Source organism: Palaemon carinicauda, chromosome 8 (assembly GCF_036898095.1).
Source record: "Palaemon carinicauda isolate YSFRI2023 chromosome 8, ASM3689809v2, whole genome shotgun sequence".
Lineage (NCBI taxonomy): Eukaryota > Metazoa > Arthropoda > Malacostraca > Decapoda > Palaemonidae > Palaemon > Palaemon carinicauda.
This window is the reverse complement of record NC_090732.1, coordinates 117,505,118-117,522,617: the sequence shown is the minus strand read 5'-3', so window position 1 is coordinate 117,522,617 and position 17,500 is coordinate 117,505,118. Positions and strand designations below refer to the sequence as shown.

The window sequence follows — 17,500 nt, the reverse complement described above, 5'->3', positions numbered from 1 at the left end:
TTGTGCCTTGCTTCCTCCATTGCCATAAATTTAATAACGTACGAGCATAAACAAAAGGGGCAATTGCACATCAGAAATGTAATTGAGTGTAATTCTCTATAAATTATATTTCATTACGCTGACGTGAATTAAGGTAGGCAAATTGAAAATGTTCAGTAAGGCTAGGCAAGAATGATTAACTAATGCAAAATTTAATGATCCTGTAATCAGAACTCATAGACGTAACTTGTTTCGTGATTAAGAAGAGGGTTATCAAATGTGTACAGTCTTTCTTGCGTATCCTGTCCGTGTGTTCATAACAATTTAAGGTAAATTATTATTGATCATTTCTAATTAACCGGTCTTTATATGAAATGTTGACTTGTCTTGGTTAACATAATATGCAATGCACCAATGAGTGTCTTACGGCTTCTGATTCCTAGGGCACATCAAATTCAGTTGTAATTCAACTTCTCGTTTGGCAACAACAAAGGTTTCCTGCAGATGAAATGTGTTTAATATAAACATTAATGGACATTAAATTGTCCCAAAGCAACTAAAACTTCCTATTCTTTATTACTTGTGCATAGTCTTTAGGTGTGTGCAATTATTGCAATATCCACCAACAGCCTTTGGTTTTACAGAAAAAAAAAAATAATTATATGTGAATCAATTATATGTGAAGTGTTATATATATGAAAATTTTATGTGTTTACTGGTAAAATAGGTCTTTAGAATTTTTCTGATACCGGACGAATATACGCGAAAGTGTTAGGAAGTTTGTATTTGCGCTCGAGAAAATAACTATTTTTAGGAATATCAGATGGCTAAGTTATGATTGAAAAGTCATGAAAAATCATTGATAAAGAATGTTATAACAATAGCACCAGTTATAACAAATTAAGTTTCTCTTGTCTTTCTGCCAACCACACTGACGCTTTAGCAGTTTACTTATTTATTGCAGTTTATGTATAAAAGTCATGGAAAATTTCTATTTATTTATGAGCAACATATTAAATACATACGATTATTTCTCCTTCAGCAGTTGTAGTAGGCCTACGATTTTTTTTTTTTTGTGTGTGTGTGTGTGTTGTGTGTGTGTGTAAGCCATTATGGCAGCTCTTTTTTGGCCTTTGTTATTAGTAACTATTAGGGTCCTTTTATCTCTGACCTATAAAGTAAGGCTATTAGATATTTTTTCTTTTTGGAACAATAGACATAGAGGTCATTTACTATTTCTGGCTCAGCAAATATGCTATATTCCTTTTTTCTGATCATTATCCTGTATTGTTATTATTATCATTATTAGAAAAACAAATCTATAATAATGTTCCCGTAAAAATGTATTGAAAGAATGAAAAGATAAAGGGAGCGTTCTAGAATCTGCTCGATTCTCCATATGATTAGCCTCTTTTTAATCCAAGTAATATGGAGAAAGGAGCATCTGTTTGCTTTCTTTGTACAGAAAACCCTGAAAAGATGTGTTTTCAATAATCAAATATTCAGGTCTGTTGTGGGTGTATATAAACCACAATGTTTTACCAATTTTGTTTTTTCATTTTTTTTTTACTAACAATTGACATTACTTTTTTTTTTTATCTAACCCACGCTCTTTTCAAGGTTATTTCACTTCAATAGTCATAAATTCTGAGGGTATTTTTTATGATTGGCAAAGCTAATGTTTTTTTTTTTTTTTTTTTTTTTTAGCTTATACGGGGGGGGGGCGAGTATAATGATTGTTCTCCAACCTTAGTGTGACAATGAAAAGAGAACACTGTTCTTTTAAGACTTATGTACTTGGATGCAACGTCAGTGGGGACGCATGTCTGTTGAATTATAAGAACTGGCAAGATTTAATTCGTAATTGAAAATGTTGTGTAATGATTATGCAATAAAATACAGATTTGATGTTCAGTGCTATTATTTATGGATGGCAGTTTATTTATTTGTTTTCATGTGAAGGATTATTTCTTGTTTATACTTTTCGTAGAGTAAATTCATTTATGAGTTCTGATTGTCATATTCAAATTATATTAAAACTCTATTTTGATATATAATCTTGATGAGTCACGATCATTCTAGAATATCTCGATATGAAAACAAAGATACTTCACTTACTGTTAGTTTAAATTCTTCAGGGTTTTTAACACTACGATCGCTAACCTTCAATCATTTTGATTTAAGATCCTTTTGGAAACTATCAAATATTTCTTACACAAATGTAATTAAGAAGATCCTTAATTTTAAATATATATTGATCAGTTTGAGTTTTTTTTTCTGAAAGTTGTTTCATTATCCTTTTAATGTTTTGTACACATTTCCTCCTCAAAGTTATGATTGTTTACTAATGATATCTTTTCTTTTCTTTGCAGGTATGTAGCTGTGGAATGTGGTGCTTAGGTGGTGACGTGTCCAGTGTTGCATCTGTGTTGCCCACCTGCCCTATCTGTCTGCAGCTGCCTTCCCTAACACCTGCCCTCATCCCCATCTCCAGTTCTCTCTTGGTGTCTCCTGCCACTACAGCTGCCTCCTGCCTACTTGACATTTGTGCTGCAGCTCCTGCCCTTTGTTTTATTATTATCGGTGTTGCATCTATTTTTGTCTTTCTACTGTTCCCCATTTTCTATTGTTGTGGATCTCTGTCTCTTATTATTTTTTTATCTTCGTAAATTCCCTTTGTGAACTGTCACTTAACATTTGTTTCATTTTGTTCGTTTAATTTTTATATCTTTTTCATTTCATTATTGGCACGTGAAAACACCAAACATTACGATTTCAGTGTTATGAAGTATTTTCAGAAAAGCAAGAAATATATATTCGAATAAATATATATCTTAGATTTATATTTTTACGCCTGACATAAGCCCATTTCACATTCTCACGAATCTATAGAGAAACTGTTTGGCACAAGGCTTTCCTTTCCGTAACTAATGTCATAATTGCAGAGCGACTTTTGAAGTAAACATATTTCTTTGGCATTCTATAGCAAGCCATCTCAACAGGTCCCTTGCAGTACTGTATACCTACATAATATAGGATTCATTTTCGTAGTTTGCCATTTTAGTCTATACTATATATAAACCAGTATCTATAGCGTATTCAACCTATATATCTAAACATAATCAACATCTGTATCACATATATATATATATTTTCGGTTCATATTATCAATTTATGAAAAGGTGTAATAGATGCACCTCGTTTTGATGTACAGTAGCACAGTAATCCATTTTTCCCTTGATCTATTATATACATAATTCGCAGTATACATAAGGTAATCTAAGCACGGCAGATTCACATCTCGTAGAAAGTAATTTTCTTTCTTCGTGTAGATTGCATTTAGTGAATATCATTAAGTAAAGCATCGAAATACGCGTCGTTGAACACGTCTGAAGTTTGTACCTGTTCCTTTTATCGCCTTCAGACAACTTCAGTGTTTCTCTCATCCGCGAACGTCGTTTGATTACGAATTTGTCACCTTTGTTTTTCATTATCAGTGTAGTGTGAGTTGCATGAGATATATGTTAGCATTTTTTTTATTAAACGATATCTACTGCTGATTTCAAAGATATCAGCAGAAGAAACACCCAATTTATTTGTCAAATTATCATAATTTCTTTCGGTTCAATTCTTATTTTATTCAATATATCTTATAGTTTGTTCAATTTCTGGACTTTACTTACGTTTCCATATTTACGTTCTTCGATTTCTCTTATTTTTTTCTCCCCCTTTTCTCTACCCATTGGTGTTGGCCCTCCCTTTCCACCGATTCTCAGCTGTCAGTGTTTAGTGGGCATTTGTACCCGAGTTCGGATTGACCGTGACGGTGTGGTGGTCCGGGTGGGGTGCTGCGGGCAGTGGCCACGGGTGGGCGGGCAGCGGTGTGGGAGGCAACAGCGTGAGGCCCCCACAGCAGCAGCAGCAGCAACAGCAGCAGCAGCGTATCAGTGTGCAGCAACAGCCTCACCTTCCACCAGCAGCACACCACCACCAGCAACTGCACGGGTGGTACACCCCTCCTCACCCCCCGTGTCGCCTCCTCCCACCCTTCACCACCACCATGGCCGCTCCATGTAAGGTTGCCTCAAGTGTTGTGTTGTGTGTGTGTTTTGTGCATGCATGCTTTATCCTGCCCCTTTTTCTCTTCCTTCTGCCTTTCTTTTTTTACCCCCCCCCCCTCTCTCTCTCTCTCTCTCTCTCTCTCTCTCTCTCTCTCTCATACTAAGTTATGGCGAGATTCTCTGAAAAATCCTTCTAGATATCCTGTCCACCTGTAACCTTTTGCTTTGACTCCTGGCTTAGAGTAATGCCCCTCCGCTTTTCATTCCCCATGACCCTTGCATGGATATTCTCTCTCTCTCTCTCTCTCTCTCTCTCTCTCTCTCTCTCTCTCTCTCTCTCTCTCTCTCTCTCCGCAATGCATAAATTAAGAATCAAAATAATCTTTTATTTACTGTTCTTCTTATTCAACACTTAGTTTTTCAATGGGGTATTATAAATCTTTTTGGATTTATGTTCTCTCCTAGTGTAAATTTTTTTGATGCATTGTAATATAGATGGAATTAGTTCTATAAGAATACATTGATAGAGTTAGAGGTCGATTGCTATGAAACGAGCTGTTAGGCTATCGTCTCCATAGGAATAAATATGTTGCGTGAACAATATTGGAGATGATTTCTGGACCTGAGGTGTAGTACTCCCTTCGGACCCCCCCCCCCCCCTCCCCCCACCCTCTCATTTAAGCATCCCGATGTATCCTTACGTCTCCGTAAAGCAAATATCCAACGAATAAGCTCAAGTCACACAGGACATGACATGATGACCTTTTTGTGACGAAGGTCTGATCGTTGACCCGTGGTCCAGAATACCTTCCTCCACTCCTCAGTCGTAAAGAGCTTTTCATAGATTTTGAATCTATCGCGAATCATCGGTATAAATGTTGTTCACAGAAATACACCTGTCTATCGAAAACGAATAATCACTTGATTATATTGCATTTATATATTATATATATATATATATATATATATATATATATATATATATATATATATATATATATATATATATATATATATATATATATATATATATATGTGTGTGTGTATATATATATATGTATGTATATATATATGTATATATATATATATGTATGTATATATATATATATATATATATATATATATATATATATATAAGATAATTTTTATATGCGTTGTACTTGATTTTAGATTTTAAAGAAGCGTAACCTTAAGGTAGTATTTATAAGCAGCTCTGCTTTATGATATTTATATTTCAAGTATTAGTTGATTAGAAGTAATAGTAGCAATTGCAAAATTTGAAATAGTAGTAGTAGTAGTAGTAGTAGTAGTAGTAGTAGTAGTAGTAGTAGTAGTAGTAGTAGTAGTAGTAGTAGTAGTAGTAGTAGTAGAAATGCTCGTTTCTGAAAAGAATAATTACAATTTAGAATTTTACTCATTTCTTCAATTTTCTAATACTAAAGTTAAGTTTTCGACTATTTTGCTTTCTCTTATTTTTTCTCCCTTATCGACAGCTATACACCCTCCTTCCTTTTCGCTAGAACCTTAAAGAACTGACATTAGTAAACATGTTTTGCCAAGCACTGGTTTCTATAGAATCCCCACTAAAAAAACTCATTCCTTATTCCGAAGACATTCCATAGTAAATCATAAGATCTTAGTATAGCTTTAGTATAGCTCTTTGGAATATCAAACTCAGTTGCTGTAACGACAGGAACATAAAAAAAAAAAAAAAACACATCTAGCATTAAGAATATAATAGTGAATACTTACTCACAAATCTTGACCTTATATGCAATACTCAGTGACTCGTAAATGCCTTGTTGATTATTTTTTAAGTATGTAATATCCATTTTAATTTTTAGTTGTTAACGTAATAATGTTTGATAACCAGATTTTTTGTAAATCATGAAGGCATTTCAAACGTCTTTTATACCTAATACAAGCATTTCTTTGTAGTTCAGGGCTTCATCGTTACTCCAAATGACACCATAATCACCATTATACCATGAAAAAACATTTACCGTGAACTATAGAAGACATATAATTCTTTTCCTATATATGATCAGTGTGATTAGTCTCTGATAACTTTTTACCCCTCCCAATACCCCTCTCCTCTCCAATCTCGGAATCTCAGAGGGTCAATTGAACAATCATTCCAGGCGTATCCTGTATATCCTAACATACCTTAGTAACTGCAAGCATATTTTAGAATAATGCCGGTCATTCCATAGCAATTCCACCATCCTTGCTTTAACGTTACCGAAACTCCCACTTCATTACCACAACAACCTTCAAAAGACGTCTCACTAACTGAAAAAAATAAAATCAACTCTAGCTTTGAACTTTCCCGGCACACCTTCCTTATTTGTACCTTTTCGCCTTTTGTTATTTATTATGAAAGGTAGAAATTGTTTAGGCTGTTATACCTTCAACCTTTCTTTGAACATGAGCTGTGTCCTTAGTTTTTTGTTTCAGACTAACGATGCCTCGAAAAAGTATTCAATAATATTATGAGAAAGATTAAGGACTCGAAGTAAAACCACTTGAACCTAATAAAATAATTGTTATTAAACTTCAGAAGAGAATTATCAATTATTATCTGAAACGCCACTTCAGACAGCTGTTCCATTATATAACTTGATCCTCTCGTACTCTTACTTCCCCTTTGCTTTTAGTTCTCTTATTTTTTCTTCCACTTTGCCATTCTTCTCCTTTATTCTACCTAGTCCCTCTTTCTGCTCCTCCTCCTCCTCCTCTTTTATATTCTATTCACCCTGGTGAAACATTCCTACCAAAGGAGCTTGCTTTATGCTAATGCTGTTATTGGCGCAGGTTATATGGATGTTCGTCATTCGCTTGATATAAAAGAAACAGTGGTGCTGGATTCACCATTATTTTGCCCTTATCTTTGTCAGTCATATTTGCTTGACTGCTTGATTAGTATAGTACACTCATATTTATTAATGTGATTCATTTGTGAATTTTTAGATTAGTTCAAAACTAAATATACTGGCGAGGTTAGTGCTTCATATACTGAGAAAATTATCGAAATTTGTTGTATGAGTTATTTTTATCATGAGTAAGTAATATTACAGTATTTCATGTCAAGTTTTAATTATTCATGTGTAAAATATAGCTTAAGAAATTCTCAGACAGTGGCTGGGAAATTCACGTGTCAAAGACATATTGGCAACTTAATTTGTCTCTAAAGTTTCCGGTGTAATTGTTTGTTTTAATTTGAGTAATTTTCGAGATGAAAGTGTCGTTGATTTAAGTCGAGTAATATATTGAATACCTAAAGGTCGCGTTTTGGAATCTAATATTACCCAGTAGTTTTTTTTTTTTCTCTTCTCTAGTGGGGGACTAATCCGTCTCATTTAAATCGGGATTTGTGCTTCCTAAAAATAATCTTGGAATTATTATCAGCTTACATCTAAAATGTAAACACACACTGGTCGTGTTAGCTGGCCTTTATGGAACTAATGAAGACAAAAGCAGAATAGAATACATGACATGTTTGGCCTTGCCGCATCTTGAATGACCAGCAATCCATATAATTAATATATATTTTTGGGTTGAAGAGCATGTTATCTTGTGTGGTATTATTTTACATTAATGTTGCATGTTGCCTATACATAACTAAGTAAAGTTGATGATATCTTGAGAGAGGGAGGAAAATCTCCTCTTGTGATATTATGGATAGCCATTCATATGTAGATTTCCCTCCTTCCTTGTCAGTCCCAATCGGGTTATGTATTTTTAATTGATTTGTCTCTGTTGTCGTGTTTGTATTATGACACGCACATAGATGTAACTTGTTAGTTCTAACCAGCGGGTGACATTTGTGGTATATAATTCTAGTGCTCTTTAATTCATTTAATTTTAGGTACTGAAGGAACATTTTATATTATCTAAATAAAACACTCAACTGTTTTGACATGGGAGTCAAGACCTAATGCTATGAATTCTCTTTGGCTTAATGGCATTTACATATGCCGTGTGTGGCGTGCTTTTTACGACTCTTGTCTTTATTTTCTCGTTTTTTTCCAGATGCAGAAATGGACAGATGTTTTCTTTTCTTCATTTTTTCAAATTTTAACTTTTTTTTGGGGGGGGGGTTAAAAATCTTTTCATCTGGTCTCATAGAGTTTATATCTGTTTAAAAGGTTGCCTTCATTTATGAGAAACTTTGGCGATGCATGGAAAAATACTCCAAAATCTGTTTAGAATTTATTTGAAGATCTTATCGCGATAGATGATATTTATGGGGATTTTTAATCTTGACATGGTTGCCCCATTGCAGCTTATTTGAGTTTTAATATATTGCATTTTAACCAAAAAGGATACCGATATCAAAGTTCCTTATCTGAATTAGAGCTAGTGTTAGGGGATCGTAACCAATTAAATTAATTTGTACATTTTAAAATTGCCCTTTTTCTAAAATCTATCATAAAAGAGATTGTACGGATTGATTTATATCAAGTACTGAAATCTCTGTACTCTCCCAAAATAAAAATTTATGTCGTTCTTGCCCCTCCTTGAAGTGGTTTAACAACCAGAGGTGTACATGTTTAATATTAACTTATTCTTTCAGGTTAACGGATAAAATGTATCTTATTGTTGTATTTTCCCTTGTTCTTTCTACTATTCTTTTTATGTAACAGGTTTTATTATATTTCTACTTCCTTCAGTAAAAATTGTATTGACATCCAAAGGTAAGTAATTGAAATATCTACGTTTATACGCGAGATCGTGATAGATTAGAATCCTTTATTGTGACGTATGATGTCAATAATGTCTAAAGAAGTTTTTTTCATGATCAAGACGACATTTAGTGTTTCTAAATATGTCATTTGTATATTTACGTCATTTTATGGGAAATTTCTTTTCTTTACATGTTCAAAATAGGTTCATGGGCTGTATTTAAAGACAAATTTGGTTATTACTTTGAAAGAAGAGCTTGAAGTGAATTTGAAAGGTCCCATATCATTCTCATGGTGATAGCAACTTTAAATCAAGTTATTGCCTATGAAAAGCTAGGGGTTTGGTAAAAAGAAAAAAATAATTATACCGGAAGGCTTTTAACGGTAGACCGTATTGCGTAAGTGATTTTTGTAAGCTGACTAATTGCATTCAAATACGATTTTCTTTCTAGAATGATTGTTTTACAGAAAAGGTTGAAAGTGTAAGTGATAACGAATCGAAAGGTAAATGGAAAATGGGAAAATTATTACTTGAAGAAAGCAATAAAGAATGAACAGTTATGGAGGATCATAAAAGAAATATTTTTTTTTCCTTCGTAAATATATTGTAACATTTGAAGTCATTTTAATCGGTTTGCTACGGGATTTAATTTCTCCTTAGAATTGCCTATTTCTTTTGTGTTTCTCCATCAATTTTTATATTAATGTATGCAAATAAAGAAGTTTTCTTTTAAAAAAATGATTGTTTGTTATGTTCTCTAAAACATATACTCCTCACTTATTGCTTGTGAGTGTTCGATATCCAATAGCTACAGCAACTTTACTTGCATAAAGCCCTTGACTGTAACGATCTCCAATTCGGAGTTATCTTATGAAGGTATATCTTGGATATTATAATATCATATCTATCATAGGCTGTTCGTGCATAGTTTCTAATCATTATTTGGTACTTTCGTTGACAGTATTGCTTTTTTTTTCTTTTAAACCCCGCTGCCAAGAGAAGGTTTTATATATATATATATATATATATATATATATATACTGTATATATATATATATATATATATATATATATATATATATATATATATATATATATATATATATATATATATATATATATAGTTATGTATGTGTAACATTTTTTCCCCAATTCTTTTGACTTCTCATCCATTTATTTGTTTGTCTGTTTTTAGGATTAAAGGATTAAAAGAAATACCATTAGTGTTTTTAATGAAATGTGGGGAACGTATTTCGTTCAGTGACTAGAAATAAAAACTATTAGGTGAAATTAGTCAATAGTTAGTTCAGAAAATTGTGTGCTGACCAATAAATGGGTGTCTATGAAATTTGATGAAAAATATTGATTAAATGACCTTTATTTTTGGCGGAAGCCGATCAGAGGTTAAAAGTGATGGTCATAGGTCACAGTAGACTTCATATTTGTATCAACCTTTTCGTATTGATAAACTACAAAATATTTTCTCGTTTACATTATCCAGTTATATATCCATGGTCAGTACCTTGAGTTTTAAAGGGTTTCTTAGGCCGCCATAAATTTTTATTATATTAGTATATTAGAATAATTGATAACTCATAATCAAAAGTTATATTTTTTGTGGGGTTGGTTGCTTAATTGCTTCATGACAGGCTGTATATTTTTGACCTCCATATAATATCAATGAATTGATCTGATAATTCGTAAAGTTTTGATCAATGTACTGTTAAGTAAAATTTAAAATCTAATAATTTGTTTCGTCTTAATGCTTTTTAACAGGTTACATATTTGTGGCATATTTTTCGTGTATCCTGATGATAAGGAAAATTAAGTCAGGCTCAAATTTATCATTTTTATACATTTATAGATTAAGAATCGAGTTAACAGAACTGGATATAGTTTCATTCTGCTGATAATATTTGATGCAATATAGTAGCGATATTTTCTGTTCGCGGTTAAATCGTCTTGGCGGAGGATTGCTGTGCACTTGATTACCTTTGTTTCACCCTGGTTAAATCACATATACAGACTGCTTGCATTCAAAATAACGCGTGTAGCAGTCTTAATAAATCATAAAAAGACGTGTAGGAAGGGAAGAGTGGTTGAGGTCTTAGTGCTACAATACTCTCTCCTACCTCTCCGTGCTTCGCCTACTAGATAAAAACAGGGGCTAAATTTGCTCTAGCTAGTCTAGAGTATGAACATTGTCTCTCTCTCTCTCTCTCTCTCTCTCTCTCTCTCTCTCTCTCTCTCTCTCTCTCTCTCTCTCTCTCTCTCTCTCTCTCTCTCTCTTTGAATGGCACAAATGCATATATGAACTCTTAAAAAACATAACTCGTATTTTCACAAACGATTATATTATTGTCTGGAAGTTTGGAAGGTGAGGTAATATTAATTTTGACGTGTTAAATGACTGTGAGGGCATAGAAAACGAGTGTAATAGAGATGACATTAAAGAATATATGCATGGTTATACTGTTAACACAATTTCTAACACCCATTCCTTCCCTGGTGACAGTATTGTATATTCGTACTTTTGCTGTTATTCAAAACTTGCGTATAAATATGCCCTTTCATTTCTCTCTGGAGGGTCTTCCCAAGTCATCCTTATGTTCCAAGTTTCTGAACTGAATAATATTTTCGAGGTCTTTTCCCTTGATGCAATTTATCTAGAATTACCTCTGGTAAAATGCTAACTTTCCTGCGTAGTGTACGAAGCTTACATCCCGATCCAAAGTACTATTCTCACTTTTATGCTATTTTTATATTTCATAGTATTATTATATACTACCAACATTGTAGTAGTATAAGAGAGAGTTGGCGAGGCACGTCTTTGCCCTAGGGTTTTAAAGTGTTGTCTGAACGCTCGATCCTAGATACCGCCTTCTAGTATACTTTTATCCTTATACAAGTATACTGGAAGGCGATAGTTTCAGAAGCTTCCCTGAGGTTTGGCGCCTAAAATGATAAATAAACTATATATATATTACCCGTAGAGTATCTTTTTCAAAAGCAGTAAGAGCAGTATAAAGATACCGCACCTTTTTGTTTTGAATATAATTTTTTTATTATTATTTTCAAGATTGTGTCGAACGTAATTTTTAACTGTACCGATTTCGACGTCTAATTATACTAGATTGATGCACGTGTCTGTATCGAGTGGCAGTCGAAGTATATTTAATCTCTAGACGAAAGACCTCTTGAGACAGAACCTCTCGGATTATTTTTCTAAATAAGAAAACCCGTCCCTGATCACTTTTCGTTTGGAGTCTTTCCATTCACCAGTTTCATGTCTTCCTGATTTTTAATATTCCCATTTAAGCTGTGGCACTAGACAAAGTTTGTCTTATGAAGGCTATAACTAGGCTAGTTGCTGCGAACCAATGTCAAAGATTTATTTTTTTGCAATAGATAGCAAATTTGCGATACTAAACATAGTGTGACTTTCTTATAACATTTTTATATATATATATATATATATATATATATATATATATATATATATATATATATATATATATATATATATATATATATATATATATATATCTTTGAATGGCTTCTCAAGCATTACCTTATTGAATTAAGTCTGCAAATTTGTTGTAGATTAATTTTTTAAACAGCAGAATCGTGAATGGCAACAACATCTAATGGCGCTTATTTCACTAAGTTATCATTACTGTCCTTAAAGTATGCACGTTTAGGGGAAAGATTGCTGCAAAGAGTTCTTATCCAAACTAATCAGGTCAGTTTTGCTCCAGTTTATTATGACCTTGTTTGACCTCCTACATCGAGGTAGCCAGGTACTGAAACCGGATTTGCTGAGTAAGTTCGTATGAAACAACTCACCAGGCTCTTTTGGTGTTCACTTACACAATTAAAGCTAAGTGTTCTCATAGGTTCTTATGTGGATTATAGTGCTCTTAATAAACGTTGTTTCGCTAAGATACAAGGTGTGCTGGGACATGAGACTTATGATTTTCCAGTGCCGAGAAAGAAAAATATATTCAACGTTAGTAAGGTAATTAGATGTATACAGACACATAAGATATGATTTGTTGTATGGATGTGTGTATGTGTGCGCAAGTGTATGTGTTTTACGAGAGAGAGAGAGAGAGAGAGAGAGAGAGAGAGAGAGAGAGAGAGAGAGAGAGAGAGAGAGAGGAAGTAAATTTAAATTGATGACAGCGTAACTGACTACAACAACATAAACTGTTTTCGAGAGAAACGGCAATGCAATGTATCTCCTGTGAGCCACAGTTTGTTATTGACAGTTTTAGAGACAGCAGGGCTTTCAAGTACCGAACTACTCCATTCTTGTCACGAAATCTTTCTCTCTCACTTAACTCTTTTATTTATTTTTTTTTCTTATTTATTCCTCTTTATGTATACACTAGAAATGACTTATTATGTAAAATTTACCCTCCCTGATTAAGAAAAAGATTAGTTATCATAATTCACAGACATATTTAGATAAGCATACAGAAGTGTGATTTCTCATGGGAGAAGAAAAAGCCTTTTTTTTCGTCTCATGTTGTCTAAAGCATTTTTTTGAATATTTTTTTTTATATATAACGGAAGGTACAGTTTACTTCTGTTGCACTGCCACTTAAAAAAAAAAAAAAAAGATTATCCAAAGAATAGTAACACTCACATGTGCATTTGTGTCCTTGGATGATACTTCCTGCAAAGTGCAACAAATAACGTGGTTTATGTTTCCAGTTGGGTAGGGTACATCAATACTAAGTGCAGAAACTAAATGTTTATAAGTTTGTGTTCTTTTTAAGGATTCCAACAGTCACATATTGGTATGGTTGTGTATGGATTTTTTTTTCTTAACTTTTTTTTTTTTAGATAAAGCTGTTTCACAATTGTTTCTGCAGGGTTTTTCATGTGCAGGAGAATACATGTGTTAAGAGTTTTAGTCTTGGGAGTGTATGTGCATAGTTTTCCCTGGGAAGTTGGTCAATCAATATTAATGTATTTGTGTTTGTCTCAATTTTACTTTCACATGTTTATATGCGATTCTCCCTAGATGAGTATCAGTTACTTCTGTATAAGTGTTCATGCTTGATCTTCCATGCAAGGAACAACTATCACAAACGTTAGGTGTTTGTGTGTGGTCTTGACTTGAAGGTGCGGTCTATATATCAACTACAAACAGATGGATCGGTATACACGCTCTATTTACCTCGCCTCTTAGAACTTCACTTTTCCTTCCTGACGCGGTTAAGCTCCCGCACTCGTTATAATGGTTTGACATAAAGAGATTTTGTTTGCTCTGCCTGGGATGGCATTTTAAGGTTTATGTGTTTGTAACTTTTCCACCCTTTCATGTGGTATTATGTCGTAATTGTTTTAGTTTCAGGAGGAATTGCTTACGGCCCTCTTGTTTATCTTCATTTTGGGGCGTGTGCAGTTTGGCCTTCAGTTCGTAAAAGAAGTAAAGAATGGTTTTGGATTAGAAGTAGTTTAAGTTAACTTATTTTTCTTGGTTTTCATGAGATCCTAACTTGTTTGAATTCATACCGACAATAGTATTCTCTCTCTCTCTCTCTCTCTCTCTCTCTCTCTCTCTCTCTCTCTCTCTCTCTCTCTCTCTCTCTCTCTCAGAAAGTCATGTTAATACTGTGCTATGGATATGTTTTCTTAATTCTGTATAGCGCAGGTGTCAACACAACATTCGGCGTGAATAAACAACTGTCATACTCGCCTAACATTTTTTTCGCCTCTGCCAGACTGTCGATTCCCAGGATAATTGTTTAATTCACGTTTTTCCGTTTGCTGCCGAACTGTCAATAACTTATACTGAGTTACGGGGTATTTTATTTGTCGACTTTGCCACTGGCTTTTGACATTTAGAGAGAGAGAGAGAGAGAGAGAGAGAGAGAGAGAGAGAGAGAGAGAGAGAGAGAGAGAAAGAGAGAGAGAGAGAGAGAGAGAGAGAGATTCAGTTGCAAGTAGATATTCGACTTCATATATATATATATATATATATATATATATATATATATATATATATATATATATATATATATATATATATATATATATATATTCAGCCGTCACAAGTCCACTGTAGAACAAAGCCCTCAGATATGTCCTTCCACTCGCGTCTTTATAGTCTTTCAATGCTAGTTTATACCCTCAAATTTTCTTAGTTCGTCAATCCCTCCTCTTCTTTTCCCTCCCCTGCTTCTTTTGTAATCTCTAGCGACCCGTTCTGTTAATCTTAACGTTTGTCTATTATCTCTCATTCTCATTATAAGTCCATGTCCATTTCTTTTTCTTACGTGTTAGAATATAATCTGCTGTAGTTTGCTCTCGTATCCAAGTTTTTCTTTTTTTGCATATATATATATATATATATATATATATATATATATATATATATATATATATATATATATATATATATATATATATATATAAATATATATATATGTGTATATATATATGTATGTGTGTGTGAATATATATATATATATATATAAACATAATATATATATATATAAATATATATATATATATATATATATATATATATATATATATATATATATATGTATATATATATATATGTATGTGTGTGTGAATATATATTTATATATATATATATATATATATATATATATATATATATATATATATATATATATATATATATATGTATATATATATATATATATATATATATATATATATATATATAACTAGATAGATGTAGGCATAATTATCCTTCTTTAATGACTCACAGTTCAATGTTAGGCTTTAGATTGACCAAGTGTTGAACATAATTGAGTTGCAGCACTGGTGAATTTTCAATGAATCATTAATCAATTCATAATGTTCTCGTTTCGACATTTCATATATCTTTGTGATGCGAAGTTGAAAAATTAGATATTTGTGAGAAAATCTGAAACTAGGGTATCACTGAATTTGATAGTGTATTTAAGACATTGATAAAAAAAAAAATTGTGTAGTAGTTTAAAAAGAAAAAAAAATTCTTTTTATTATTATTATTATTACTATCCAAGCTACAACCCTAGTTGGAAAAGCAAGATGCTATAAGCCCAGGGGCTCCAACAGGGAAAAATAGCCCAGTGAGGAAAGGAAATAAGGAAATAAATAAATGAAGAGAACAAATTAACAATAAATCATTCTAAAATAAGAAACAACGTCAAAATAGACATGTCATATAATAAACTATCAACATCAAAAACAAATATGTCATAAATAAACTATAAAAAGACTATGTCCGCCTGGTCAACAAAAAAGCATTTGCTCCAACTTTGAACTTTTGAAGTTCTACTGATTCAACCACCCGATTAGGAAGATCATTCCACAACTTGGTCACAGCTGGAATAAAACTTCTAGAGTACTGCGTAGTATTGAGCCTCGTGATGGAGAAGGCCTGGCTATTAGAATTAACTGCCTGCCTAGTATTACGAACAGGATAGAATTGTCCAGGGAGATCTGAATGTAAAGGATGGTCAGAGTTGTGAAAAATCTTATGCAACATACATAATGAACTAATTGAACGACGGTGCCAGAGATTAATATCTAGATCAGGAATAAGAAATTTAATAGACCGTAAGTTTCTGTCCAACAAATTAAGATGAGAATCAGCAGCTGAAGACCAGACAGGAGAACAATACTCAAAACAAGGTAGAATGAAAGAATTAAAACACTTCTTCAGAATAGATTGATCACCGAAAATCTTGAAAGACTTTCTCAATAAGCCTATTTTTTGTGAAATTGAAGAAGACACAGACCTTATATGTTTCCTAAAGTAAATTTACTGTCGAGAATCACACCTAAAATTTTGAAAGAGTCATACATATTTAAAGAAACATTATCAATACTGAGATCCGGATGTTGAGGAACCACCGTCCTTGACCTACTTACAATCATACTTTGAGTTTTGTTAGGATTCAACTTCATACCCCATAATTTGCACCATGCACTAATTCTAGCTAAATCTCTATTAAGGGATTCACCAACCCTAGATCTACATTCAGGGGATGGAATTGATGCAAAGAGAGTAGCATCATCTGCATATGCAACAAGCTTGTTTTCTAGGCCAAACCACATGTCATGTGTATATAGTATGAAAAGTAATGGGCCAAGAACACTACCCTGTGGAACACCGGATATCACATTCCTATAATCACTATGGTGCCCATCAACAACAACTCTTTGAGATCTATTACTTAAAAAATCAGTAATAATGCTAAGAAACGACCCACCCACTCCCAACTGTTTCAGTTTGAAAACAAGGGCCTCATGATTAACACGGTCAAAGGCAGCACTAAAATCAAGGCCAATCATACGAACTTCCCGACCACAATCAAGGGATTTCTGTACAGCATTGGAGATTGTAAGAAGGGCATCACATGCTCCAAGGCCTTTACGAAAACCAAATTGCAAACTAGGGAGTAGATGATTACCTTCAGCAAACCTATTAAGACGTTTTGTCAGAAGACGTTCAAAAACTTTAGATAATATGGGAGTTATGGAAATTGGGCGGTAATCAGTGGGACTTGAGCTACCACAAACACATTTACATAGAGGAGTAACATTACCAATTCTCCAACTAGTGCTAAAAGCTCCTCTTCTTGCTAACTTGCGCAAAATAACAGATAACTTTGGAGCTAAGAAATCTGCTGTCTTTATAAAAAACAAAGGAAAAATACCATTTGGGTCTACACCTCCATAAGCATCAAGGTCCATCAACAGAGCTTTAATCTCACGAGATCGAAAAGCTAAACTAGTTA

At 33.2% G+C, this 17,500-nt stretch overlaps 1 long non-coding RNA gene across 1 annotated transcript in view; it reads left to right on the top strand.

Annotated features, from left to right (window-relative positions):
* The window catches only part of LOC137644953 (uncharacterized), a 332,594-nt gene that overhangs the window by 190,094 nt on the left and 125,000 nt on the right, over positions 1-17,500 (top strand). Inside the window, exon 3 of the long non-coding RNA XR_011045239.1 lies at positions 2,352-4,057. This is a non-coding gene — a long non-coding RNA (uncharacterized lncRNA). The remainder of the gene's footprint in view (positions 1-2,351; positions 4,058-17,500) is intronic.